Genomic DNA, 6,963 nt, shown 5'->3' on the forward strand with positions numbered 1-6,963 from the left:
AATCAGCGCATTACAACGTCATCAATTTGAGATTGTAAAATAACTCGAAAATGACATTCTTGACAAAACTTTGGACTTAGCTGGCTAAAAGTATTTCCATGGTACTAGTTAAAGAAGTTTGTGGCAGTTATAGCTTAGAGATGTTTTCAAAAAAGAGCAACTTGCTCATATACATACTTTGCATTCTCCTCCACCATGGCGGTCAGAGGCCCGCAACACATTAACCAATCAATGACACTTACAGTAAGCAATAAAATAAATAAACAATTGGCATAATGTGGGCATGCAGGACATGACAGAACAGTAACGCACAGTCAAATATTTGTAACAGATTCTACAAAAAAATGTAAGGTCGCAGCCCCCCACATTAACTTACCAACTGCAATGGAATGGAGGAATGGCAGCAACGGCATGTTTGGTCCTCTGTGCCTTTGTATTGAAGTGGGACATTAATTAATTGATCATCAATCTGAAACATTTTAAGAAAGAGGATATCAAAATTAGCCTAGTTGGATAATGATCATTTTTATGTTTAAAGAGAAAATATAGATACAATAAAATATTATATTTTTTTCACTAGTTGTCTTTCATATCATTGCTGGATTTTATTTGCTTTACAAACGTATGTTAGAATAGGAATAGAATAGGTCACTAATAACTGAGAGGGTAGCCAAGGACTGCTGTAGAGGCCATGCATCAGGTCATTGACATGTTTTAGGAACTGTAAAGATGGAGATGGATCATGAATAGCCATTACCTAAAGTCTTCACTTAGTCTAGCAAGTACATTGACTATGTTGCCCCTCAGCAATCTGGCAGACAGACAGAGACAGACAGACATATTGAAAGAGAGCCTATGTTGTACTGTCTATTTACATTACTTTGTCAGCAGGCTGAATAACTTCTGTACTTCTTCCCTTTGTTCCATCCTTCCATCCACGATAGAAGATTCCTGCAACAAAAGAGAATCATGAATGGATAAAGGCAGTAGAGAGGTGTAAAGTTAGAATGAGTGTTGGGGGGCAGGGATAGTATCTTAAAATATATCCTATTGTCAAAAACAAAATACACAAAAATACAAGAGACCCTGATGAATCAAGAGAATCTTCACATCCATATTGGGGTACACACACAAAATCAATGTTTCCTATATGTGTATTTATCAACCATCTCTCTCTCTCTCTCACACACACAATGTTGACATAACAATGTTTTCTAAAGTTATTGTGATCATCTCTCTTTCTTCCTACCTCTCCCTCCCGAACACACACACACACACACACACACACACACACACACACACACACACACACACACACACACACACACACACACACACACACATTTACTGTCATTAACTAAACCTATATCAAAAAGATAGCTAGCTACAACCAATGGCTACAACAGCTAAATATATATATATACAGTTGAAGTCGGAAGTTTACATACACCTTAGCCAAATACATTTAAACTCAGTTTTTCACAATTCCTGACATTTAATCAGAGTACAAATTCCCTGTCTTAGGTCAGTTAGTATCACCACTTTATTTTATGAATGTGAAATGTCAGAATAATAGGAGAGAGAATTATTTATTTCAGCTTTTATTTCTTTCATCACATTCCCAGTGGGTCAAACGTTTACATACACTCAATTAGTATTTGGTAGCATTGCATTTAAATTGTTTAACTCGGGTCAAACGTTTCAGGTAGCCTTCCACAAGCTTCCCACAATAAGTTGGGTGAATTTTGGCCCATTCCTCCTGACAGAGCTGGTGTAACTGAGTCAGGTTTGTAGGCCTCCTTGCTCGCACATGCTTTTTTCAGATCTGCCCACAAATTTTTCGATAGGATTCAGGCCAGGGCTTTGTGATGGCCACTCCAATATCTTGACTTTGTTGTCCTTAAGCCATTTTGCCACAACTTTGGAAGTATGCTTGGGGTCATTGTCCATTTGGAAGACCCATTTGCGACCAAGCTTTAACTTCCTGACTGATGTCTTGAGATGTTGCTTCAATACATCCACATAATTTTCCTCCCTCATGATGCCATCTATTTTGTGAAGTGCACCAGTCCCTCCTGCAGCAAAGCACCCCCACAACATGATGCTGCCACCCCCGTGCTTCACGGTTGGGATGGTGTTCTTCAGCTTGCAAGCCTGACCCTTTTTCCTCCAAACATAACGATGGTCATTATGGCCAAACAGTTCTATTTTTGTTTCATCAGACCAGAGGACATTTCTCCAACACGTACGATCTTTGTCCACATGTGCAGTTGCAAACTGTAGTCTGGCTTTTTTATGGCGGTTTTGGAGCAGTGGCTTCTTCCTTTCTGAGCAGCCTTTCAGGTTATGTCGATATAGGACTAGTTTTACTGTGGATATAGATACTTTTGTACCTGTTTCCTCCAGCTTCTTCACAAGGTCCTTTGCTGTTGTTCTGGTATTGATTTGCACTTTTCGCACCAAAGTACGTTCATCTCTAAGAGACAGAACGCGTCTCCTTCCTGAGCGGTATGTCGGCTGTGTGGTCCCATGGTGTTTATACTTGCGTACTATTGTTTGTACAGATGAATGTGGTACCTTCAGGCGTTTGGAAATTGAGTGGTTGAAAAACGAGTTTTAATGACTCCAACCTAAGTGTATGTAAACTTCTGACTTCAACTGTATATATGTTTTTCCTTTCGTGAATTAACTCACACTTTTCCCCCCTTACTAGCTCTGACTGTTGATAGCTACTTTATTGAGGAGAAATGTGACAGTGATATGGTGTTGTCCCACCTAGCTATCGTAAGATGAATGCACTAACTGTAAGTCACTCTGGATAAGAGTGTCTGCTAAATTACTAAAATGTAGTGTCGAGTCTCAAACGGAATAGGCCTGAGCACACCGTGTTCATTGGGTACCTTATGCCTTGAGACCCTTACCCACTTTGATGCGCTCTGCCAGCTGTTGTTTGCCAACTGTGCTAAACTGAGTCATGCAAACCCTGCTGGAAAAAAACACTCTCATTTGAATCATTATAATGGTTATAGTGTCTAATATCCACTGGGTCCATGGCCCACAAACACTATGCACATGTTTTATGTAGGTTGGTGTCTATTAATTGGTGTCATGAAAAATATGTCTTAATCTGTTTGTGATCTGGTTATAAGGGCGTCTCGACCAGATACTAACCAAAAAAATATGTCTTCATCACATTGTATGCCCACTGGGATATGCCTTTACTAATGTGGTTTCAAGTCGGTTACCCTACTGGTTTCAGGTGTGGAAAAGAGTCATATGCATTTTATATTATTTGTACAGGTTGCCTACTGCTTATAAGCTACACACAGTCTACGGACGCCAGCAATGTGGCGACTATTAGGCCTACAACACTGCTTGAAGATTATGAAGAACTGAAATCAGTTGTACAACAATGTGATATAGGACTCCTGTTACCCAAACACCATCTGCCCAATCCTGTTATATAAAGAAAGCAATGGAATACAATTAAAGCATGTTTTTGTTGAGCGCAAATATTGTGCATTCAATTCTTGTATTATATTCTTTAGTATAGGCTACTTTGCCACACGTCTGTATTTTACTAGTAGCCTTTAACAGTGCTTGTTCACACTATGCAGATGTGTCTGTCTGTCTGTGTGTCTCTATTTTGTGTGTGAGAGGGCATGTGTCACGACTCCGACCGAGGCAGGCTCTCCTTCCCGTTCGGGTGGCGCTCGGCGGTCGTCGTCACCGGCCTATTAGCTGCCACTGATCCTTTTCTCCCCCTCCTTATGTGTTTATTGGTTACACCTGTTTTGTATTAGGTTTGTAATTAGTTGGGCTTATCAGTCAGCCGGCCCGCCCGTTTCTTTGTGCGGGATTGTTAGTTGGTAAGAGTGGTGTTTGTTTTCGATCTACGTTGTATCTGGACTGTTTTCGGTTCCCCCCGTGTCTGGGGTTGTTTTATGAGAACATCCAGTGTATAGAAGGGTGGCCTAGTTTCTCAGTGTTCATTAAAGAACATTTGTTATTGCACCTGCTGTTTCCTGCACTTGACTTCGCACTCCGACACCCAGTCCTTACACATGTGTGCACGTCTGTTAGAAGTTCCTCTGTGTTGATGCCATTCTTATTTCCTTCATGGAAATAGAAAATGTAACTCATTAACCCATAGCGCTTGGAGAAAGAGGGGTTAAACAAGGTCACATCCATCCCAGAGACAAACCGTGAGGTCATTTAAAGATCTCGTAATTAAAATCAAATACAACTTTTACGGGTCATTCTTTGAATTGTTGACCAAACACGAATACTACATGATTGTCACTCAGAAACACAATTTGGCTGTGGCTTTATTATCTCATGACAGGAAAAATACATTTAGGCACTCTTTTTATAAATGGCCACAGACTTGCAAAGTTAATCTAACCACAGCTTTCCACCATCTGTTTCTTCTTAATTCCCAGATTCGGAAGCTCTTTGAATGGCTTCCATATACTGCTTAACAGTTTTTTTAGGGTGCAATTAATTTTGTTGATAATCTTGAAGGTTCTGAAGAAGTGTTATAAGTGTTATCAGCTACCTGAATTTGGAACAGTTTAAAGAGATGAAATGTAATTTTCGCTGCTTTGGGCTCAGGTTCTATCGATCCACTTTAATGCAGTGAAGATCCCACTCTAGATACAATTGGTTGTACAATCCAATATGGGCTAATTATTTTCAGGTGGGCCAAAGGTCTCACAAGCTCGTGCTTGATAGACATTGTCTTTCAAACAATGCTGTCCAATGGCAAAGAGTGGTCAAGGAAATTGGACGTGGTGATCAATTGATTTGATTTGACTGTGCGATTAAAGGGGGTCATAGTGTATCTGAGTGGCCCAGGCTTTCCCCAGGAAATACTTGTGAGCCATAGATGAGGCAATGTCTTGTCCCTCAGCCAACATTTCCCTGGGAGACACATAGTGCTTCCTCTCAGACCAGGGAACAAGTTTATCAGTGTGTTAATCATTTTAAGCGATATGAGCTAAGAGCCCACGCCACTGAGTCCTTATCTATAATCACCAATTCAAAACCATGCAAAGGACACTGGCTTTTTACAGCGTGGGAGTGGACGTTACTCCCTCACTCCGTGGCGATTGTGTCGTCTGTTGAAGCACTATGCAAATTGTAGTGGGTGTCAGGTAAGGTCGAGGTGATATGATCCTTAACTAGCTTCTAACAGACTGGGATAGGGAGTAAATATGTCAGGTAACACTCAAGCCAGCTGGTCTGCACATGCTCTGAGGACATGACTTGGAATGCTGTCTGGTCCGGGCAGGCTTGCGAGGGTTAACATGCTTGAATGTTTTACTCACGTGGGCCACAGAGATCGGGAGCACACAGTCGTCATGAGCGGCTGGGGTCCACGTGTTGTTTTTCTTGAAGGAGAACAGGTGTTTTAGCTTGTACGGGAGCGAGGCGTCAGGCTGCCTTTCCCTTTACAATCCATGATTATGTGGAGTCCCTGTCACATGCGTCTTGTGTCTGTCCCTGTACTGATGTTTTGCCTCTTTGATTGCCTTACTGAGGTCATAGCTGGTCTGTTTGTACATGTCCATATTCCCAGTCACCTTGCTGTGGTTAAATTCAGTTTTTGCGCAAATGCTGCTATCTATCCACAGTTTTTGGTTTGGTTTGCATAAGTTCTAATCATCACGGTAGAAACAACATCTTCTATGCACTTCCTGATAAACCCAGTCACCGAGTATGTGTATACATCGATACTATTCTCAGAGGTAACCCGGAACATTTCCCAGTCTACGTGATCAAAACAGTCTTGAAGCATAGATTCCGATTGGTCAGACCAACATTGAACAGTCCTTACCACGGTTGCTTCATGCATACGTTTCTGCCTATAGGCGGGGAGGAGCAGATAGAGGCGTGGCATGATTTGCTGAAGCGAGGGCCTTGTAGCCATCCCGGAAGGGAGAGTAACAATGGTCAAGCGTGGTCTCTGTGTGTACCACAGTAGATGTGTTGCTAGAATTTCAGGAGCTTTTTTTTAGATCTATGCCATATTTCATAACAATGAGGATAGGCATTAAACTGCCGTGAAAGCAGCCAATTTTATTTGCCTTTACATACTTTTCAAGTTTGTTAAGCTCCGAATTAGTGAGTTTTTCTACCCACACACACAACCAACCCATGCAAAGTATAGCTTTCCGAATTAGAGACCAAACAGTTAGTGACTGCAAATCTAACATCAAACCAAGCCATTGATAGTCAATACTACCCTGCTTTGGCTGGGTTGTGAGGAGCATTTTAATAGAAAATTAATTACTTAGACTTTGCCAGCTCTGCAAGGAGACACTGACTGTACAGTATATAGTAAATGGCCCGCTGAGAATTTCTGCCTCTGCTTGCCCTGACTTCTCACCTTGAGAAAATCCCCCAGTGAACAGCTAGTGATTTGCTGAACACAGTGCCTTGCCCAGAGGCTCAAATGACAAACCCATCTCCTCTGGCGCCCCACCAACCCAAGCCATTTTACCACAATTCCCAACACTGTAGATAAAAGCAATAAGCTGCATTCAATCATTTGGAGTTATCAGGAAAATAACATCTTACACCTCTCAGATCCAAATGCTATGTTTTCATTCACTTAGTTTGAACTGTTGATGTTTCTCTCACAGCTAGCCATTTAGGTTAGCATGACCCAATATGCCAAACAAACATATTGACCAATCCCCTTGGTGGAGAGAAATCAGCTCATGTTTATTTTTGGATTAGTTGGGCTGGTCACCATGCGGCTAAATGCTGTTTCACCCCAAATGCAGCCATTTGATGGACAGCTGGGATATTTTCAGCATCACTGTCTGGTTTTTCAAACCCATACTTGTTTCTATTATTGGTAATGGGCAGATGTTGTTTGGAAACGGGGACAACCGCTACCGTTAAAAAACATGGCCACATTGTCGGGCTTGCTCCTTTCAGAACTGTTAAAACGTA

This window comes from Salvelinus fontinalis, chromosome 36 (assembly GCF_029448725.1).
Source record: "Salvelinus fontinalis isolate EN_2023a chromosome 36, ASM2944872v1, whole genome shotgun sequence".
NCBI lineage: Eukaryota > Metazoa > Chordata > Actinopteri > Salmoniformes > Salmonidae > Salvelinus > Salvelinus fontinalis.